We start from the raw sequence: 23,956 nt of genomic DNA on the forward strand, positions 1-23,956 counted from the left end.
ATACCGATGACTTACTTCAAAGATATAGAACACATATTCCAAAAATTTATATGGAACCAAAAGAGAACACGAATAGCCTCATCAATCTTGAAAAGGAAGAATAAAGCGGGAGGTATCACACTTCTGGATATCAAGTTATATTATAAGGCCATTGTACTCAAAACAGCATGGTACTGGCATAATAACAGGCACATAGATCAATGGAACAGAACAGAGAACCCAGAAATAAACCCACAGTTCTATGGACAACTGATATTTGACAAAGGAGGTAAGGAAATACAATGGAGTAAAGACAGCCTCTTCAACAAATGGTGTTGGGAAAATTGGACAGCTACCTGCAAAAAAAAGAAACTAGACCACCAACTAACACCACTCACAAAAATAAACTCAAAATGGATAAAAGACTTAAATGTAAGCCGTGAAACCATAAGCATCTCAGAAGAAAATATAGGCAGTAAGCTCTCTGACATCTGTTGCAGCAATATATTTGCCGATTTGTCTCCACAGGCAAGTGAAATAAAAGACAGGATAAACAAATGGGACTTTATCAAACTATAAAGCTTCTGCACAGCTAAAGACAATAAGAACAGAATAAAAAGACAAACTACACAATGGGAGAATATATTTGACAATGCATCTGATAAGGGGTTAATAACCAAAATTCATAAAGAACTTGTAAAACTTAATTCCAGGAAGACAAACAATCCAATTCAAAAATGGGCAAAAGAAATGAATAGACACTTCTCCAAAGAGGACACACAGATGGCTAATAGGCATATGAAAAAATGTTCAACATCACTAATGATTAGAGAAATGCAAATTAAAACCACAATGAGATATCACCTCACACAAGTCAGAATGGCGCTCATCAATAAAACAACACAGAATAAGTGCTGGTGAGGATGTGGAGAAAAGAAAACCCTCCTGCACTGCTGGTGGGAATGCAGACTGGTGCAGCCACTGTGGAAAACAGTATGGAGATTCCTCAAGAAATTAAAAATCGAACTGCCTTTTGACCCAGCTATACCACTGTTAGGAGTATACCCCAAGAACACCATAGCACCGTTTGAAAAGAAGAAATGCACCCCCATGTTTATGGCAGCATTGTTCACAATAGCAAAGATCTGGAAACAGCCCATGTGTCCATCAGAGGACGAGTGGATTAAAAAGCTTTGGTATATATATACTATGGAATACTACTCAGCCATAAGAAATGATGACATAGGATCTTTTACAACAACATGGATGGGCCTTGATAACATTATACTGAGTGAAAGAAGTAAATCAGAAAAAACTAAGAACTATATGATTCCATACATAGGTGGGACATAAAGATGAGACTCAGAGAAATGGACAACAGTGTTGGGGGTACAGGGTGGGGGGAGGAGAGGGGCACAAAGAGCATGGCTCTTCAGCATTTGCCATATTCCCCCTTTAATCTATAGACACACAGCAAATATTTACCTATGGTGTTTCTACTATAAAGACTGCTGTCTTCGGGACAAATGCTGATGAACTATTTCAGCAGTTCCTCCTTCTTCAAAGACTTATATGTCAACATAGAGCTCCATGTTTCATAGGACATACTCAAGCTCACTCCATGCTCCCTGGAGCTTTAGCACAAGGGAATGCCCTTTTATTTATTTTTTATATTTTATTCTTTTTTTATTTTTTGTATTTTTTCTTTTATTTATTTATTTTTTGTATTTTTCTGAGGATGGAAATGGGGAGGCAGTCAGACAGACTCCCACATGTGCCTGACCGAGATCCACCTGGCATGCCTACCAGGGGGAAATGCTCTGCCCATCTGGGGTGTTGCTCTGTTACAACCAGAGCCATTCTAGCAACTGGGGCAGAGGCCATGGGGCCATCCTTAGTGCCCCGGGTGGCTTTGCTCCAGTGGAGGCTTGGCTGCGGGAAGGGAAGTGAGAGACGGAGAGGAGGGAGAGGGGGAGGGGGAGGGGTGGAGAAGTAGATGGGCGCTTCTCCTGTGTGCTCTGGCCAGGAATCGAACCCGGGAATCCTGCACACCAGGCCAATGACTCCTACGGGTCTACCATATCATGCTTTTTACTTAAAAAATTTTTAATTTCTTTTGAAGGCTGATGAACAGGAGACACCAAATCTTTTTCGCCTGCAAACTACTACCTTCTCTATTAGATCCAGCTAATAACACTGTTTTGTCTTTTTCCAAATAGCTCCAGATATATGGAAAAGATTTATATAGGCGGATGGGGATCCTCAAACCCCTCAGCGAGATCTTCTGAGCATGACTTTTAAGATACCTAGAGGCAGAAAAAGCCCAATAGAGATCAGGGGAACTACACCCTTAAAGGCTCGAACGCCCCAAAGGGGTCTCATAGGATGCCATCTGGGTCCTGCTTCAATAGTGGAAAGGAAGGTCATTGAGCTAAAGCCTGCCAGGCTTACATCCCTCTGCTGTGAGGAAACAGGGACACTGGAAGGTAGGCTTCCCCCTTGCTCCTCTAAGGGAGGGTTCAGTCTCTTCCAGCCCTGCTCCAGCCACCTATGACCTAACCTTGCCCAGAAAGCTGGGGTTTGCCACTGAAGGCTGAAGGTGCCCAGGGCCGTCGACCCCATCTATGACACTGTGGGCGAGCCTAGGGTATTTCTTCCAAGAAGCAGGTAAACTGATCTCATTTGCACAAGGCCCACTTAACTATGTATTGCCTGAATAGTCAAGTTTTTTCTTCTTCCCTCAAAGATCCCTGTTGTGGGTGTTGATAGTCCTATTTTCTGCTGCTTTGCTTAATATATAGGGTTTCCTTTATCCCTCCTACCTCAATGTCCCACTCATATTTCAGGCTGGGACCTACTCCTAATTTAGAGCTCTCTTTCCTCCTTTGGCCAACTTGTATTATGAATTTACCTTTGCCACCCAGCTTAGTGTATCCCAAGGTTCTCTTTACCATGCCACAGTCGCAGAGCTCCAGGGAAAAGCAACCTGGTCTCAACTCTCCAGGCAGAGGAGAACAGAAGCTCCATATCCACGCATGCTGCAAATGGCTTTTCCAGTCTACCTGAATCATTACCAGCTAGAAGCAGCAGTCATTGGGACTTGGACATGAACTGCAAAGTATAGAATGGTGACAATTCCAGTGCCATGCGGACTTTTCCTGTGTGGAGTTTTTCTGGACTCCTGCTCCCTGTGACAGCTCCTAACAGACTGAACTGTGGTTGGGTTGCATTTTTCAGGGATTTGGCATGGTGATGGGGCCAATTTAGACTTGGTGAACATGTTAAGGACACTACACTTTTTTTTTTTTTTTTTTAAAGTTTTGTTTTCTTTTTTTTTTTTTAATAATTTTTTTTCTTTTTTTATTTATTCATTTTTAGAGAGGAGAGAGAGAGAAGAGAGAGAGAGAGAGAGAAAGAGAGAGAGAGAGAAGGGGGGAGGAGCTGGAAGCATCAACTCCCATATGTGCCTTGACCAGGCAAGCCCAGGGTTTCGAACCGGCGACCTCAGTATTTCCAGGTCGACGCTTTATCCACTGTGCTACCACAGGTTAGGCAAGGACACTACTCTTTTATGGATTCTTGCTGTATTGGCCAAGAGTTTGCTTCAAGGCTTTTAGTCACTGTAAAAAAAATAGAAGACTGGATAAAGAAGATGGGGCACATATACACCATGGTATACTATTCAGCTAGAAGAAACAATGACATCGGATCACTTACAGCAGAATGGTGGAACCTTGATAACATTATGCGGAGTGAAATAAGCGAATCAGAAAAAAACAAGAACTGCAGGAGTCCATACATTGGTGGAACATAAAAGCGAGACTAAGAGACATGGACAGGAGTGGGGTGGTTACGGGGGGGGGGGGGGGAGGGAAGGGGGGAGAGGGGGAAGGGGAGAGGGAGGGGTACAAAGAAAACTGGATAGAGGGTGACAGAGGACGATCTCTCTTTGGGTGATTGGGTATGCAACAGAACTAAATGACAAGATAACCTAGAAATGTTTTCTTTGAATATATGTACCCTGATTTATTGATGTCACCCCATTAAAATAAAAATTTACTTTAAAAAAAATCACAATGAGACATTTCACATCTAAAAGAGTGGACACAATCACAAGTGTTGACTAGGATGCAAAGAATTGGAGTTCTTGTGCATTGTTGGTGAGAATATAAATGGCACAACCATTATGGAAATTAGTATAGTAGTTCCTCAAGAAATTAAAAACAGAATTCCAATATGATCCAGCAATCCCAGCTCTTGATATATATCCAAAAGAATTCAAAGTAGGATCTCAGATATTTATATGCCCAAACTCACTGCAGCATTACTCACAATAGCCAAGAGATGAAAGTAACTTGAATGTCCACTGACAGGTGAATGGATAAAAGAAATGTGGTACATACACGCAATGGAATATTATGCAGCCTTTAAAAAGAAGAAAATCCTGGCCCCACCTGTTAACTGAATTGGTTAAGAGCATCATCATGAAACAAGGTTGCAGGTTTGATCTCTAATTAGGGCACACAGGGGAATCAACAAAAGAACTCAGGACTGAGTGGAACAACAAATGAATGCTTCCCTTCCCCCTCTCCTCTCACTCCCTTCCCCTCTCTGTCTGTAAGTAAATAAATTAAGCCCTGGCCAGATAGCTGGGTTGGTTGGAGTATCATCCCGGAGCATAAAAGTTTCTGGTTTGATTCCCTGGTCAGGGCATGTACAGGAGCAGTTCAATGTTCCTGTCTCCCTCCTTCCCTCCCCCTCTCTCTCTCTCTCTCTCTCTCTCTCTCTCTTTTTCTCCCCCCTGCCTCTCTCAAAAATAAATAAATAAAATTTAAAAAAATAATAAAAAGGCAATACTGTAACATTACATTATGGATAAACCTTAGGAACATTAAGTGAAATACACCAGTAGTCCCCAACCCCCAGGGCCGCAGATCGGTACCAGTCTGTGAGCCATTTGGTACCAGTCCACAGAGAAAGAAGAAATAACTTACATTATTTCTGTTTTATTTATATTTAAGTCTGAACGATGTTTTATTTTTAACAAAATGACCAGATTCCCTCTGTTACATACATCTAAGGCTCACTCTTGATGCTTGTCTAGGTCATGTGATACATTTATCCGTCCCACCCTAAAGGCCGGTCCATGAAAATATTTCCTGACATGAAAATGGTCTGTGGCCCAAAAAAGGTTGGGGACCACTGAAATACACCAAACACAAAAGGACAAATACCATATGATTCCACTGATGTAAAGTATCTGAAGTAGTAAGAAATCAGAAAAAAATAGGTAATTACCAAGGATTGGGAGTAAGGGAAACAAAAATTAGTGTTTAATGGGTATAAAGTTTCAGTTTTACAAATGTTCTAGAGACCTGCCACACAACAATGCAAACATTCTTAACACACCTGAACTGTACACTTAAAAATGTTTAAGGTGGTAAATTTAATGTTATGTATTTTACCACAATTTAAAAAATAAATGTTGAGAAAGAAAATAAATACAAGCCCTGGCCAGTTGGCTCAGCGGTAGAGCGTCGGCCTAGCGTGCGGAGGACCCGGGTTCGATTCCGGCCAGAGCACACAGGAGAAGCGCCCATTTGCTTCTCCACCCCTCCGCCGCGCTTTCCTCTCTGTCTCTCTCTTCCCCTCCCGCAGCCAAGGCTCCATTGGAGCAAAGATGGCCCGGGCGCTGGGGATGGTTCTGTGGCCTCTGCCTCAGGCGCTAGAGTGGCTCTGGTCGCAACATGGCAACGCCCAGGATGGGCAGAGCATCGCCCCCTGGTGGGCAGAACTTCGCCCCTGGTGGGCGTGCCAGGTGGATCCTGGTCGGGCGCTTGCGGGAGTCTGTCTGACTGTCTCTCCCCATTTCCAGCTTCAGAAAAATGAAAAAAAATAAAAAAAATTAAAAAAAAAAGAGAAGAAATACAAGGGCCAAGATGGAGAGAGTAACAGATATTTAGTTTGCCCTCTACCTGAATACCCTTAGAAACCAGAAATGTACATGAAATGACAGCTCTCAGATATTAGGGAACTACTGATGGTGAACCCTAAAAGAAAGGAAATAAATGAGGTGAAGTCCTCCAAAAATCCAACTTACTTTTTTTTATTCAGAAAGAAGGGAAGGCAAAGACACACTCCTGCATGCGCCCTGACCAGGATCCACCTGGCAAGCCCACTAGGGAGTGATATCCTGCCCATCTGGGGCAGAGCTCCGTTGCTCAGCAACCAAGCTCTTCTTAGTGCCTGAGGCAGAGGTCATGGAGCCATCCTCAGTGCCCGAGGTCAACTCGGTCCAATCAAGCCATGGCTGAGGGAGGGGAAGAGAGAGAGAGAAAGAGAGAAAAGTGAGGGGTAGGGGTAGAGAAGCAAATGGTCGCTTCTCCTAAGTGCCCTGACTGGGAATCGAACCTGGGACATCCACACACTGGGTCGACACTCTACCACTGAGCCAACCGACCAGGGCCCCAACTTACTTTCCTGAGAAAGTATCAATCCCAACATGGGGAAGGGGCACCCAGGTGGAATCTATAGTCTCCTTAAATCAGGGGTCTCAAACTCGCGGCCCACCAAACAATTTTGTGCGGCCCGCAGACTAATCCACGAAGATTAATCCTATGAGACCCCTTTGGGGCGTTCGAGCCTTTAAGGGTGTAGTTCCCCTGATCTCTATTGGGCTTTTTCTGCCTCTAGGTATCTTAAAAGCCATGCTCAGAAGATCTCGCTGAGGGGTTTGAGGATCCCCATCTGCCTATATAAATCTTTTCCATATATCTGGAGCTATTTGGAAAAAGACAAAACAGTGTTATTAGCTGGATCTAATAAAGAAGGTAGTAGTTTGCAGGCAAAAAAGATTTGGTGTCTCCTGTTCATCAGCCTTCAAAAGAAATTAAATTTTTTTTAAGTAAAAAGCATGATATGGTAGACCCGTAGGAGTCATTGGCCTGGTGTGCAGGATTCCTGGGTTCGATTCCTGGCCAGAGCACACAGGAGAAGCGCCCATCTACTTCTCCACCCCTCCCCCTCTCCCTCCTCTCCGTCTCTCACTTCCCCTCCCGCAGCCAAGGCTCCACCGGAGCAAAGCCACCCCGGGCACTAAGGATGGCCCCATGGCCTCTGCCCCAGTTGCTAGAATGGCTCTGGTTGTAACAGAGCAACACGCCAGATGGGCAGAGCATTCCCCCGGTAGGCATGCCAGGTGGATCCCGGTCAGGCACATGCGGGAGTCTGTCTGACTGCCTCCCCATTTCCATCCTCAGAAAAATACAAAAAATAAATAAATAAAATAAAAAATAAAAAAAGAATAAAATATAAAAAAATAAATAAAAGGGCATTCCCTTGTGTTAAAGCGAGTTTGAGACCCCTGCCCTAAATTGACCAGACTGAATTGGAAATGCAGAGTCAGGACAACTAAAGATTACAGGGCAAGTTACTGGAGAAAAGACACCAACTGCACAGAGAATATTCTTCAGTACCCAGTGGCATAATTAGAGCAAGCCTGTGTGGAAACTACCCAAGGCCAAAAAAAGAATCACCCAAAAGGATGAGAGGGATTATTGCCCTACTCTCCCACAAAGCCAGAAATAATGCCTATTCCCTTCAGATAGGGTGGGAAACCTCTTAATTCAGGAAGCAGTGACTAGAGTAACCTTACATTAAATGTTGTTTGAAAGACAAACCCGAAATGAGAATATGGCTCAGGAGAAAAAAATTACAAAGCGGCATGAAAAAACTTTTGGGAGTAGTAAATATATTCATTACCTTATTTGTGGTGATGGCTTCTGAGTGTATACAATACATATCTCAATACTTAACATACTGTGCACTTTAATTGTGTACTGTACTACACATCAACTGAATGTTGACAACCTCAATTAGAACAAAACAACTCAGTTACTAAATGGGCAGAAGATTTTAAACAGTACTTCACCAGAGATGCATGAATGACGAGTAAGTTCCTGAAAATACACTTAACTATCCTTTGTCCTTAGGGAGGTACAAAAAGCCACAATATCACAATTGTAAGAATTGCTAAATATAATTAAGACCAACCATAACAAGTGTTGTCACCACGTGAAGGAAATGAAACTCTCATACAGGAAGATAAAATGGTACAAGCACTTTGGAAAAAGTTTCATGATTTCTTAAAATGTCAAGCATACACCCACTACATGATCATCCAATCACTCTATTCCTAAATATTAGCCCAGAGAAATGAAAGCATATATTCATAAAAACACTTACAAATGCTCATCCTTATTTTTGATAGCCAAAAGCTGAGGAAAAATGTTTAACATCATGTGAAGTATTACATTTTATCTTTACAATGGAATGAGTAAGACTGAACTCATGATACAGGGTTAAATTTAAAACATTATGCAGAGTAAAAAATGTAGACAAAAAGATTACATAATGCATAAAGGGAAGATGAATAAAATAGGAAAGGATTTCCAAAGGGCACAAGGGAATATCTGAGGGTAAAGGGTGTGGTTCATTATCTTCATTGTGGCAATACCATGGGTGCTATCTATTCTAGATGTCAAATATACTGCTTACAAAAAGTAGGGAATATTTATCGCTTCATATTCATTTTAAAATATTCCCTATTTCTGTGAGCAGTGTATGTTCCAACTATACATTCTAAAATATATAATTTATTATATGTCAATCATACTTAAATCTGTTTTTTAAAATCACATTAAAATAATAGATTTGAAGAAAAGATAAAGTCAAATCTCAAATTAAGAAAGTCAGAATAATAATGATGAACACAAAAAGAATCCTGAAATTTATAATAAAGAATAAAAATATAAATGAATCTTTAAGCACATGTAACTGGTACTAAAATTACTCTACAATTAATTGGTAATTCTATGTATGAACAATGCTTCCAAAATCCCATCAGACACATCCTATGAAAGAAGTATAACTACCGTCATCTGGATACTGAATAGATTGATGTATTTAATTTATACTTGCCCCAACTTCCATTCTCAAATACAATTCCTACTGAAATATAATGGGGCTCAATCTAGAACTAAAAACTAAATAAACATTAAAAAATAATTATACAGCATGAGTCAAAAAGTCTGCCTATAAAAAGCCTCAATCTGCACCACCTTAATAACTATCCATTAGGCAAGGAGATTTTGCAGTTTCTCCCATCAAGAGGTAGTCTTTTCCACCACTCTTTAACCCTGGGCTTAACCTTATAAGAAAGACCAACCAATAGAAAAAAGATTGTCAGTTTGCTAGTTCTGAGCTAATCCTCAAGAGACCATGCATACTTTCCCTCTTGGAATCCTGGCAACACCATGAGAAAAAGCCCCCAAGTCTACTGGAGGATGAGAGGACAGTCCTGATCTCCCACTCCAGGCCATCCTAGAGAACCCAGCCAAGACCAGCAAAGTTTCCTTCCTGATATGCTGCTGAATGTACACTCAAAAATGAGCCCAGGGAAGACCAGAAATACTGCCTACTTGCCTCACCAGACTTACTTGTTCTAATGTTTTCAAGTAATTTGTTACACAGTAGTAGCTGATACAGCAACTCTATCTTAAAGATACTATATTATTATTCTTATCCCTAGAAGAATTATTTTAGGATAACTATTAATCTAGGTCTCAACTTTTGAAGGCAAGGGAGAAAAGAAACATCAAAGTTTCCCTGTTCTTTTATTAGCAGTGACTCTACAAACCATTTTGTCAGTTTGTCAATCTCAGAGATATATAAACTGCGAATAATAATTTTTACAATACTAACAAGTCAATTATAAGTTTTCAAAAAATTTTATTGCTAGACAACTTCAACCAAACAATGAAAATGTTCAAGATACTCCAAAATCTGTGAAAACTATTATAGAGCAATCTATCTTCCCTAGCATTCCTTTTCCTAGCTATGTTGCTGGAACTCTGATTATCCTTTAAGGAAACACTCTTACTCAACTATTAAAGTGATGCCAATCCTAGGCCCCTGAACCAAAGAATGAACAGGTGACACCCAGGTTGATCAGAGGAGTACCTTGTCCTTCTACCCACAGTAAGCTGATCATGGATGGGCATACAGCTCAAAGTGGATATTTGGAATCCTTCTCAAGATGTGTTCTAGCACTGGAAAAGGTACATTCTTTAGTGAAATTATAGCTACAAGAATGATATAGATCAGAGAAGCCAGTGGCCATCTTTAATACCTCATGGAGAAAACATATATATTTAATAAGGAAACAACCACAGAAAAAATCCAAGCCAAGAGACAGACATTATTCTAATGTTATCATATGCAACCACTGATCCAAACACTTTTGAAATAATTGAATAGCAAAATAGGCAATAGTTATCAACACACCTATTGAGACCTATTAGAAAAACTTAACAAATTATTAAAAATCATCCATTTGAAGACATCAAGGAGCTAACACAACAGTAAAGAATCACCGGGCCAAGATCCAAGACAAGATGGAAACCTACAGATATAAACCCAGCAGCACCCAAGGATGCATGTACCTTGGGGTTATTTGCCAGTCTATATAGATGAAGCAGTTGAGAAACTGATTATAATTTCTCACACTATTGTGGAGCTAGAGGGACCAAAAGGTGAATGAAAGGTTTAGAAATGGTGAGAACCATTATACTAAATGCTGTCCACTATTTGAGTGAGATCTCAAAGGACTTAACTCGAGTGAGCTAGAATTAAACCAGTTCTTGCATGTACTGCAGCCCTAACTGAAGACACCTTGATAGCCAAATAAAAAAAGTTACAATCTTTAAATTTTAATTTAGGTTACCCCAGACTGCTGAGACCCTAGGTGTGGCATAAGCAAACAAAAACTATCTCTGCAAAAAGATCCATCACCAGAGTGCTCAGTGTTTAGGCTTGGAAAGGCCACTGGAAATTCAAATGGAATGAACATGGTAGCAACAGAAGAAGAGTGAAATAAAAATTCTCAGTATAAATGTTGCCCAAATAACTGGATAACTGATCAACTATGCACGTGCAGAGAAGAAATAAAGGCATAGAATGGGGAAAAGTTGGCAGAAGCCAGAGAAAAGCTACACTTAAAAAATAGAGCTATACTGTGAGTTTGTTGTTTTTTCCACAGGGTCGGGGCATTCCTCAACTGTGCACAGTTTAGGCAGCAGGAAGCTGACCCTACAACAAGGCTGAAGTGTCAGAAGACAGAACCCAAACCCAGTAGAATAGCTGGTAAGCAGCAGAATCCCTAGAAGCAAGAAGACCACAGAGAAGATTCAAAATCTGACTACAAACTTTACCCAATAATTCTCAGAGGAACATTAACAATCCAGAGTCACTAAAACATACTCACATTGTCCATTTAAAAAAAAAAAAGGTTACATGATATGCAACAACAAGTTCTGATCCATACTCCAGAAAAAAATACAGTCAATTAGATATTGATTCTGAGTACCCCGGATGTTGGAGTAACATACAAGGAATTCAAAGCAGCTATTGTAAGTATGCTATTAAAATTAAATATAGTCTGACCTGTGGTGGCGCAGTGGATCAAGCGTCGACTTGGAACACTGAGGTCGCCGGTTCAAAACCCTGGGCTTGCCCGGTCAAGGCACATATGGGTGTTGACGCTTTCTGCGCCTCCCCCCTTTCTCTCTCTCTCTCTCTCTCTCTCTCTCTCTCTCCCTCTCTCTCCCTCTCTCTCTCCTCTGAAATGAATAATAAATAAAAATAAATAAAAAAAAAATTAAATTAAATATATATATATTCAAAGTACTGACAGAAATTTTAAATAAAAAATAAAAAGCTGAAAAATAAAATAACTAAAATAAAAAATTCACAAAAAGGGATGATTAGAGACACCAGAAGAAAGACTTGGTAAGCTTGAAATAGGGAAATAAAACTGTCCAATCCAAATATCAAAGTAAAATGATTGGAGAATATTTAACAGAGTTTTAAAGATCAGTAGGACAATCTCAGGTAGTCCAACATAAATGTAACCCATTCAACATACATCAAGGAGTGAAGAGTAAAAAAGGTACAAAATAAATATTGTTAAAGAAATAGCCGAGTGACGTCACGGAAATGGCGCCATGAGCAGCGCATCCAACAGATCTCCCCTAAATCACAACAAATTTATCAACTAGAAACAGAAAAATTTATCCTCGGAGCATTCCAGAGTTCCACACAAACTGAAAGCGAAAGGACTGTTATCACTTGAATCTGAGAGACGAGGGTGTGGAGGAAGCTACCGCAGCGACGTTCATTCAAGCCCCGAGGGAGTGCGCCTGTGGTGAGTCAGCCCACACTCGGGAGCCGTGAGCAGCCGCGGGCGCGCGCCCAGTACAGTTGCAGAGGTTGCAGAGCGAGCACCGCCCACACTCCGGAGCGCGAGCAGCCACCGGCGTGCCCGGTCCGGTTGCAGAGCGAGCACCGCCCACACTTGGGAGCCGCGAGCAGCCGGGGCGCGCGCCGGGTCCGGTTGCAGAGCGAGCACCGCCCACACTCCGGAGCGGCGAGCAGCCGCTGGTGCGCACCCAGTACGGTTGCAGAGCGAGCACCGCCCACACTCGGGAGCCGCGAGCAGCCAGGGCGCGCGCCCAGTCCAGTTGCAGAGCGAGCACCGCCCACACTCGGGAACAGCGAGCAGCCACCGGAGCATGCCCGGTCCGGTTGCAGAGGGAGCACCACTAACGTTCCCAGCCGCCCGCGCACTGCAAGTGAGAGTCGCCAGCCACCGGTGCCCGGAGCACCCCATTCGCGCGCGTGCCCTGGGCATTCCACACGCCCAGAGCGCCCTACTGGCCTGCACACCCAGGGTGCCCCATTATCCTGCGCCTGGTGCGATTCAGCCTTCAGCCGCCAGCGGCAGGGCGAGCGGGAGAGGCACCAGGGTGGTCTTCTACTTGGGAGATTCTTTCCATGGCCAGGGCACCTCACCCAGCCATTCAAGCTAACAATCAAGCGTTGGGGGAGGGGTGTGCGCAGGCAGCCTAAAATACCTTCGGGAGCACAGCTGCGACCCAATCACTGAAATTAGCTTAACCCATGAAATCTGCGCACCCTCGGTTCTAATTGATAAGATCTCTCTCAGTTCAGAGACCCAAGACAAGAGGCGTGATATTTTTTAGTGCCTCTCGCTAAAGGGGCGGGGGCAACTTCTGATTGATAGAGCCTCCATATTCAGGGATAAACGCTAACAAGAGGGACTTGGCAGATAATAAGATCTATACTACACTAGTCCAAGCAGAGACTAGTGCCTCTTCTTCCCAGCCAAAACAGGCTACAAAGTGTGGAAAGCCTGGGTTGAGAGGTCCTACTGAATGCTAGGCGCTGAACAGTCACCTTGACAACAATTGACTCCCACCCCCGCCTGATTACACTGGAGGCCCTGACTGCCAGAGCCTTTCCCAAAGCCTTGCACTGAGTGGGGATAGAGTGGGGATTTCCCAGCTCTTTGAGCCTCTTACTCCCCAGGCAGAAGCAGTTGCAGCCTTATAGCTGGATCACCAGGCTGCTAATTCAGGAAGGGGGGACTAGGAGAGAGAATCCAGGAAAGCAAACTCTCTCATCGTTGGACCCTGCAAACGCCAACAAGCCTTGACTACCAGCAAGACTAAAGCCAATTATATGACATTGCCATAGAATCCCATCAACTGCAAATCCCTACCTAAGTGTGACACAGGGGCAGAGCCTGGGGTACAGAGTCACCGACCAGGAAGAGGGAGAGAAAAGAAAAAGGAAGAAGTTAACCTCTCAAAATCAAGAAAAATCCACAGACTATACAACTTGTTCCACTAATTTTTTTGTTGTTGTTGTTTGTTTCTTCTGTCTTATTGCCTTTATTTCCTCCACTTTGGTCCTTCTATTCTCTGCCCATCTTATGCTTCCCCTTTTCTTGAACTACACTACCCATAAGTGTTAAATTTTATTTCTCTTCTTCATCCTCACCCTCCTTTAAGGTTATACTCCAAAACACTTAACTCTCACTCTCTCCTCTTTTGTTTTTTTTTATTTGCTTTATTTTTTTTTCTTCCTTTTTTATTTCTTCCTTCGTTTTTCTCTTTTCTTATTTTTTCCTTTCTATTCATTTTTTCTTCTCTCGTTTTACTTTCCTCCCATTTAATCCTCAATCACGAACAAATTAGTTAATTTGGGACTGAAGGCTTTTTTTGGCTTTATTTTTCTTTTTTGCTTTTGTTTTTGTTTTTTTCTTATTTGTTTATTTTTGTGGCATTTTGGGTCCTCCCAACCCAAGGTCTCCATTGTATTTAGTCTTCGCTCCACTTAATACAACAGATTTTTACTTATTATTTTTATTTTTTTTCTTCTTTATTATTCTTTTTTTGGTCCTTTTTTCTGGTTCCCTCTTATCCCTCTCATTATATCTCTTAGTTGACCATCACTTACAAGCAAATCATCTTATGCTTGTCTAAAATTTTCTTTTTTTTTTTTTTTTTTTTGCATTTAGTAGGTCCCTACTCCCTATTTTTGCCCCTTGAACTCTTCACCCCAAATCAGGCCCTCCATTATAGGCACGATATTTCCCTGAGGAGGGGAGGGGAGGGAAAGAGAAGAAAGAAAAAACAGGGGGAAATAATAAATTATTACTGTTTTTTTTTTGTGGGGTGTTTTACTTTTTTTTTTTTTTTTTTACTTTTTACTCTTTATTAATTCTAATTAGTGCTATCAACAAGACCACCCTCAGATGCCAATAAGAAAGAGGAAATCGAATATTATGGATACAAAAGAAAGAAAGGTAACACAAATAGATGTGGAAAAATCTATGGAGAAAAGACTTAACATATTGGAAGCCTTGGAGCTAAATGACAGAGAATTTAAAATAGAAATCTTAAAAATACTCAGAGATATACAAGAAAACACAGAAAGGCAATATAGGGAGATCAGAAAACAACTCAATGAACACAAAGAATATATTACCAAGGAAATTGAAACTATTAAAACAAATCAAACAGAAATGAAAAACTCAATTCACGAGCTGAAAAACGAGGTAACAAGCTTAGCTAACAGAACAGCCCAGATTGAGGATAGGATTAGTGAAATAGAAGACAAACAAGGCACAACAGAGAGAAGAAGAAAGAGACTCAAAAATAATAAAAAACGAGAAAGCCCTACAGGAATTATCTGACTCCATCAGAAAAAATAACATAAGAATAATAGGTATATCAGAGGGAGAAGAGAAAGAAAATGGAATGGAGAATATACTCAAACAAATAATAGACGAGAACTTACCAAGCCTGTGGAAAGAACTAAAGCCTCAAATTCAAGAAGCAAACAGAACACCGAGTTTTCTTAACCCCAACAAACCCACTCCAAGGCACATCATAATAAAGATGACACAAACCAATGACAAAGAAAAAATTCTCAAGGCAGCCAGGGAAAAGAAGAGTACAACATATAAAGGAAGGCCTATTAGATTATCATCAGATTTCTCAGCAGAAACTCTACAAGCTAGAAGAGAGTGGACCCCAATATTTAAAGCCCTGAAAGAGAGGAACTTTCAGCCAAGAATACTATACCCATCAAACCTATCCTTCAAGTATGAAGGAGATATAAAAACATTCACAAATACAGAAAAGATGAGAGAATTTATCAACAGAAAGCCCCCACTCCAGGAAATACTAAAGGGGGTTTTCCAACCAGATTCAAAGAACAAAAAAAAACACCACCACAAGTAACAGCTCCACCAAGAACACAATAAAACCAAACTTAAACTGTGACAACAAAGGAAAAAAAGGGGGGAGAGGATGGAGATTAACAGTAGCAAAGGACGATGAAGTGCAGAAATACTTATAAGATAGGGTACTACAATGAATATGGTAGGTACCCTTTTCATTACTTAATGGAAAAAACCACCACAAAAACACTTGACTTAAAAAAGGTAGCAACAGAGGAAAGAACTATGGAACACAAACAAACAAAAACAAATGATAGAAAAACAAAAGAGAAGAATCAAACTAGATACAAAACTAACAGAAAGCAATTTATAAAATGGCAGTAGGGAACCCACAAGTGTCAATAATTACACTAAATATAAATGGATTAAACTTACCAATAAAAAGACACAGAGTAGCAGAATGGATTAAAAAAGAAAATCCAACTATATGCTGCCTACAAGAAACACATCTAAGCAACAAGGATAAAAACAAATTCAAAGTGAAAGGCTGGAAAACAATACTCCAAGCAAACAACACCCAAAAAAAAGCAGGCGTAGCAATACTCATATCTAATAATGCTGACTACAAGACAGAAAAAGTACTCAGAGACAAAAATGGTCATTTCATAATGATTAAGGGGAAGTTGAATCAAGAAGACATAACAATCCTTAATATATATGCACCAAACCAAGGAGCACCAAAATATATAAGACAGCTACTTATTGACCTTAAAACAAAAACTAACAAAAATACAATCATACTTGGAGACCTCAATACACCGCTGACAGCTCTAGATCGGTCATCCAAACAGAGAATCAATAAAGATATAGTGGCCTTAAACGAAATACTAGAACACCTGGATATGATAGACATCTATAGGACACTTCATCCCAAAGCGACAGAGTATACATTTTTCTCTAGTGTACATGGAACATTCTCAAGAATTGACCATATGTTGGGCCACAAAGACAATATCAGCAAATTTAGAAAAATTGAAATTGTACCAAGCATATTTTCTGATCATAAAGCCTTGAAACTAGAATTGAACTGCAAAAAAGAGGGGGAAAAACCCACAAGAATGTGGAAACTAAACAACATACTTCTAAAAAATGAATGGGTCAAAGAAGAAATAAGCGCAGAGATCAAAAGATATATACAGACAAATGAAAATGAAAATACGACATATCAGAATCTCTGGGATGCAGCAAAAGCAGTAATAAGAGGAAAGTTCATATCACTTCAGGCCTATATGAACAAACAAGAGAGCGCCGAAGTAAACCACTTAACTTCACACCTTAAGGAACTAGAAAAAGAAGAACAAAGACAACCCAAAACCAGCCGAAGAAAGGAGATAATAAAAATCAGAGCAGAAATAAATGAAATAGAGAACAGAAAAACTATAGAAAAAATCAATAAAACAAGGAGCTGGTTCTTTGAAAAGATCAACAAAATTGACAAACCCTTGGCAAGACTCACCAAGGAAAAAAGGCACAGGACTCAAATAAATAAAATCCAAAATGAAAGAGGAGAGATCACCACAGACATCATAGATATACAAAGAATTATTGTAGAATACTATGAAAAATTATATGCCACCAAATACAACAATCTAGAAGAAATGGATAAATTCCTAGAACAATACAACTTTCCTAGACTGAGTCATGAAGAAGCAGAAAGCCTAAACAGACCAATCAGCAGGGAGGAAATAGAAAAAACTATTAAAAATCTCCCCAAAAATAAAAGTCCAGGCCCAGACGGTTATACTAGTGAATTCTATCAAACATTCAAAGAAGACTTGGTTCCTATTCTACTCAAAGTCTTCCAAAAAATTGAAGAAGAAGCAATACTTCCAAACACATTTTATGAGGCCAACATAACCCTCATACCAAAACCTGGCAAGGATGGCACAAAGAAAGAAAACTACAGACCAATATCTCTAATGAATACAGATGCTAAAATACTAAACAAAATACTGGCAAACCGAATACAACAACATATTAAAAAAATAATACATCATGATCAAGTGGGATTCATCCCAGAATCTCAAGGATGGTTCAACATACGCAAAACGGTTAACGTAATACACCAAAACAAAGAACAAAAAACACATGATCTTATCAATAGATGCAGAAAAGGCTTTTGATAAAGTACAACACAATTTTATGGTTAAGACTCTCAACAAAATGGGTATAGAAGGAAAATATCTCAACATGATAAAGGCCATATATGATAAACCATCAGCCAACATCATATTAAACGGCATAAAACTGAGGACTTTCTACCTTAAATCAGGAACAAGACAGGGTTGTCCACTCTCTCCACTCTTATTTAACGTGGTGCTAGAAGTTCTGGCCAGAGCAATCAGACAAGACAAAGAAATAAAAGGCATCCATATCGGAAAAGAAGAAGTAAAGGTATCACTTTTTGCTGATGATATGATCCTATACATCGAAAACCCGAAGGACTCCACAAAAAGATTATTAGAAACAATAAACAATACAGTAAGGTCGCAGGATACAAAATTAACATACAAAAGTCCATAGCCTTTCTATATGCCAACAATGAAATATTAGAAAACGAACTCAAAAAAATAATCCCCTTCACGATTGCAACAAAAAATATAAAATACCTAGGAATAAACATAACAAAGAATTTAAAGGACCTATATAATGAAAATTACAAAGCATTGTTAAGGGAAATCGAAAAAGATACAATGAGATGAAAAAATATTCCTTGTTCTTGGATAGGAAGAATAAATATAATCAAAATGGCCATATTACCCAAAGCAATATACAAATTTAATGCAATTCCCATCAAAATCCCTATGAGATTTTTTAAAGAAATGGAACAAAAAATCATCAGATTTATATGGAACTATAAAAAACCCCGAATAGCCAAAACAATCCTAAGGAAAAAGAATGAAGCTGGGGGCATTACAATACCTGACTTTAAACTATATTATAGGGCCACGATAATCAAAACAGCATGGTATTGGCAGAAAAATAGACACTCAGACCAATGGAACAGAATAGAAAGCCCAGAAATAAAACCACATATATATGGTCAAATAATCTTTGATAAAGGGGCCAACAACATACAATGGAGAAAAGAAAGCCTCTTCAACAAATGGTGCTGGGAAAACTGGAAAGCCACATGCAAAAGAATGAAACTCGACTACAGCCTGTCCCCGTGTACTAAAATTAATTCAAAATGGATCAAAGACCTAAATATAAGACCTGAAACAATAAAGTATATAGAAGAAGACATAGGTACTAAAATCATGGACCTGGGTTTTAAAGAACATTTTATGAACTTGACTCCAATGGCAAGAGAAGTGAAGGCAAAGATAAATGAATGGGACTACATCAGAATAAAAAGTTTTTGCTCAGCAAGAGAAACTGATATAAAAATAAACAGACAGCCAACTAAATGGGAAATGATATTTTCAAACAACAGCTCAGATAAGGGCCTAATATCCAAAATTTACAAAGAACTCATACAACTCAACAACAAACAAACAAACAATCCCATAAAAAAATGGAAAGAGGACATGAACAGACCCTTCTCCCAGGAAGAGATACAAATGGCCAACAGATATATGAAAAGATGCTCAGCTTCATTAGTTATTAGAGCAACATTAGTTTTGAATGCAAATCAAAACTACAATGAGATACCACCTCACCCCTGTTAGATTAGCTATTATCAACAAGACGGGTAATAGCAAATGTTGGAGAGGCTGTGGAGAAAAAGGAACCCTCATTCACTGTTGGTGGGACTGTAAAGTAGTACAACCATTATGGAGGAAAGTATGGTGGTTCCTCAAAAAACTGCAAATAGAACTACCTTATGACCCAGCAATCCCTCTACTGGGTATATACCCCAAAACCTCAGAAACATTGATACGTGAAGATACATGTAGCCCCATGTTCATTGCAGCACTGTTCACAGTGGCCAAGACATGGAAACAACCAAAAAGCCCTTCAATAGAAGACTGGATAAAGAAGATGTGGCACATATACACTATGGAATACTACTCAGCCATAAGAAATGATGACATCAGATCATTTACAGCAAAATGGTGGGATCTTGATAACATTATAAGGATTGAAATAAGTAAATCAGAAAAAAACAAGAACTACATGATTCCATACATTGGTGGAACATAAAAATGAGACTAAGAGACATGGACAATAGTGTGGTGGTTACCAGGGGTGGGGGGAGGGAGGACATGGGAGGGAGGGAGGGAGAGAGTTAGGGGGAGGGGGAGGGGCACAGAGAACTAGATAGAGGGTTGGCGGAGGACAATCTGACTTTGGGCGAGGGGTACGCAACATAATTTAATGACAAAATAACCTAGACATGTTTTCTTTGAATATATGTACCCTGATTTATTAATGTCATCCCATTACCATTAATAAAAATTTAATTAAAAAAAAAATAGCCAGAAATATGTCAAATATTGTAAATAATATTAACTTACAGACTGAAGAATCTCAATAACTCAAGCAGGATAAACACAAGAACCACTTTTTTATACACATCATATTCAAGATGCCAAAGGTCAAAGAGAAAACCTTGAAAGCCATCAGAGAAAAATGAACAGTTACATATGGGAAATGATAATACAAATAATATTGATTTATCATCAAAAAACAATGGAGATACTAGAACAACATTTTCTGTATTTAGTGATACTATCCTTCAAAAATGAAGGTGAAAACATGGGGTATGTTTAGATAAACAAAGGTAAGACTTGTGGCCAGCAGACAAAACATTGTTTAAAAAAAAAGTGGGAGAAGGTGAGAATTAATATATTTAATCCAAAAGATGTCAAGAAAGGTGAAAAAAAGAATACAAAATCAGAATAGAAAGCATATAAGATCATATATTTAAGACCCAATACATCAGTAATTATATAAAATTTAAGCAAACTATGATATAATTAAAAGACAAGGTAAGGTATGTTGTTATGAGATTGAAAAGTAAAACAATATGATGTATAGAGCAGCTCTAAAACAAAGGCACAGAAATTTTTCAAATAAAAGTTTGGTGGAGAAAGGGAACCACAAACTCTAGCTATAAGAAGGCTGGTGTAGGCCAGCCTGGGTAGTTTGTTAGAGCATCATCCCTATACACCAAAGTTACAGGTATGATCCCTGGTCAGGGTCCATGTAGGAATCAACGAATGAATGCATGAGTGGATGGATAGAACAACAGATCAATTGTTTCTCTTTCCCATCCTCTCTCTCTCAAATCAATCAAGTTTTTTAAAAAAAATTTTTAGAAAGAAGGCTGGTGTAGCTATGTTATTATCAATCAAGGTAGACTTCAAAGCAAAAAGTATTACCAAAGATAATGAAAAACAATAATGATTTCACATAGGTGGATATAAAACTGAGACTTATAGACATAGATATGTGAAGTGGTTACCAGGGGAAGAGGAATGTGGGGGAGGAGGATAAAAGGGAGGGGAGTGGGTAAAGAGGGACAAATATTAGGTGATGGAAAATGATCTGACTTTGGGTGATGGGTATTCAACATAATCAACAGTTCAAATGCTACAGAAATGTTTACCTGAAACTTATGTACTCTTACGGATCAATGTCACCCGGGTAAAATTTAATTTTTTAAATAAAATTTAAGAAATGGATTCAATGGGCCCTGGCTGGTTGGCTCAGCGGTAGAGCGTTGGCCTGGTGTATGCAAGTCCCTGAAGTCCCCGGTTCAATTCCCGGCCAGGACACAGAGCAGAAGAGCCCGTCTGCTTCTCTACCCTTCCCTTTCTCCTTCTTCTCTATCTCTCACTTCCCCTCCCACACCCAAGACTCAATTGAAGTTGGCCCAGGTGCTGAGGATGGCTCCATGGCCTCTGCCTCAGGCACTAGAATGGTTCTGGTTGCAGGGGAGCAATGCCCCAAAGAGGCCAAGCATTGCTCCCTAGTGGGCATGCCAGGTAGATTCCAGACAGATGAATGTGGGTGTCTGTCTGTCTGCCTCCCCCAGCTTCTCACTTTGGAAAAATACAAAATAATAAGTATTTTTTTTAAAGGATTCAACTAATCAGAAACATAAAGCAATCTAAATTTGTGTGCCTCAATAACATGGATTTATATATGTGTGTGTATGTGTATACATATAAACAAAAGTAAACAGCAACACAAAAAAGACAACTCCATAATAGCAGCAGAAAAATTGACACCTCCCTAACTGAACCAACATGCAGAAATTAAATTGGTGACGATGTTTTGAACATGATTAACAAAATTTACTTAACAGATACATATAAGTACTGCATACAAAAAACTGCAGAATACATACTATTTTTTTTATTCATTTTTTTAGAGGGGGGAGAGAAAGAGAGAGAGAGAGAGAGAGAGAGAGAGAGAGAGAGAGAGAGAGAGAGAAAGGGGGTGGAACAGGAAGCATCAACTCCCGTAAGTGCCTTGACCAGACAAGTGCAGGGTTTCAAACCGGCAACCTCAGTGTTCCAGGTCAACGCTTTATCCACTGCGCCACCACTGGTCATATTTTTAAAGATTTTATTGATTTTTGTCCTGTGGTGGATAATGCATCCACCTGGAACACTGAGGTCAATGGTTTGAAACCCTGGCCTTGCCCCATCAAGGCACATACCTGCTCCTACCCCACCACCTTGCTCCCTCTCTCTTCTCTCTAAAATCAATAAATAAAATCTTTTTTAAAAAAAGCCTTGGTTGGATAGCACAGCTGGTTGGAACATCACCCCAAAGCACAGATGTTGTCAGTTTGGTCCCTGGTCAGGGCACATACAGGAACAGATCTATGTTCCTGTTTCTCTCTAAAATCATTAAATCTTGGTGTAGGAGCAATTGGCTATACTCAAGAGGAAATAAAACACTGACCTAAATCTCACCCACTATACCAATATCAAGTCAAAATAGAATCTAAGTTTAAGTGTAAAATGTAAAACCACTGATCTTGTAGAACAGAAAAATCATCAGGATCTTTTTCTAAAGCTAGAAAAAGATTTCTTTAAAACAATACCAAAAGCATGATCCAGAAAAGGAAAAATCTGATAAGACTTCATCACTTAAAAATCTTTTACTATGTGAAAGACATTGTTATGAGGATTAATAAAGGATTAAAAAAAAAAAAACAAAAAAACCCTGCAATCTACATACCTAACAAAAGGCTCCTATCTGAAATATAAAACTCCCCAAAACTCAACAGTAAGACCTCAGCAAAAATATCAAATTAAGGACATTAGAAAACCATCTCTTCCACAGATCCAAGAAAAGTAGTTAACGTTTCCAAATGCTAAAAATTAACCAAAGATTTCCAGCAATCTGGGAGTTTATCCAAGAAAACAGTTAAATCTTTGTTAAGACTAGCAAACTCTTTGGGCATTTTATTTTGTCCTATTCCTTCTCTCCCACCCCAGCTCCACAGTAGTTTTGAATTCCAAACACACCTACTTCCTGCTTGCTGGGTGGCTTCCTGCTGTGTTCCCTGCTATCACGAGTTTCGTGTATGCTCACATCCAGGGGAGTGCCTGTCCCAGTCAGCTCTGCCTTACCGCAAGAGCATTCCCGCCTAGCTGAAGGTGATGTCCTACTGTAGGAGCCGACCTACAAAGTGGCCAAGAAGGGCCTACCTCCTTCACAAATTGATGTAATGCTGACTCACATGGTGTTGGCACAAGTATGTTTTGTGACAGGCAATATAAGCTTGAAAATTTTTAAGTCCAAAGGGCTTGCTCCTGATCTTCCGCAGGATCTCTACCATTTAATCAAGAAAGCTGTTGCTGTTCAAAGCAGCATCTTGAAAGGAACAGAAAAGGATGCTAAATTCTGTTTGCTTCTAAGGGAGAGCCATATTCACCAAATTCACCAACTTGAGGTTCGATATTTTAAGACCAAATGAATCCTTTTCCCCAATTGGAAATACAAGTCATCCACAGCCTCTGCCCTGGTTGTACAAAGTGTCTATGTACTCAAGCAATAAAATCATTAACTAGGAAGAAAAGCCAACGTTCTACAACTCCTGTGAAAACCAGCAGCCTGGCAGCCACTTGGGCTGAAGAGAATAGGGGCTCTTTTCACTAACCCATTCTCCAAGGAGTGTCATTATTTGACAACACAATAGTCATTAAGAAAAAAGTTGCTACTGGAGACAAAATAAGGACATTTTATAGTAATAAAAGAATTAATCCATCAAAAATTACATTTCAATTATTAGCATATTTACTCATAACAACAAATATATATTAAACCAAAATTTACAGAATTGAAAAGAGAAAACAAAAAACAAACAAAAATAGTTGGCAAATTTACATACATTACTTTCAATAA

The 23,956-nt window shown here is 39.7% G+C and overlaps 1 protein-coding gene and 1 pseudogene across 1 annotated transcript in view; one reads left to right on the top strand and one right to left on the bottom strand.

The window, feature by feature from the left end:
- Positions 1-23,956, bottom strand: part of ZNF644 (zinc finger protein 644) — a 130,078-nt gene that overhangs the window by 88,837 nt on the left and 17,285 nt on the right.
- On the top strand, positions 7,919-23,609 carry LOC136329976 (small ribosomal subunit protein uS15-like; annotated as a pseudogene).

Source organism: Saccopteryx bilineata, chromosome 3, assembly GCF_036850765.1.
Source record: "Saccopteryx bilineata isolate mSacBil1 chromosome 3, mSacBil1_pri_phased_curated, whole genome shotgun sequence".
NCBI lineage: Eukaryota > Metazoa > Chordata > Mammalia > Chiroptera > Emballonuridae > Saccopteryx > Saccopteryx bilineata.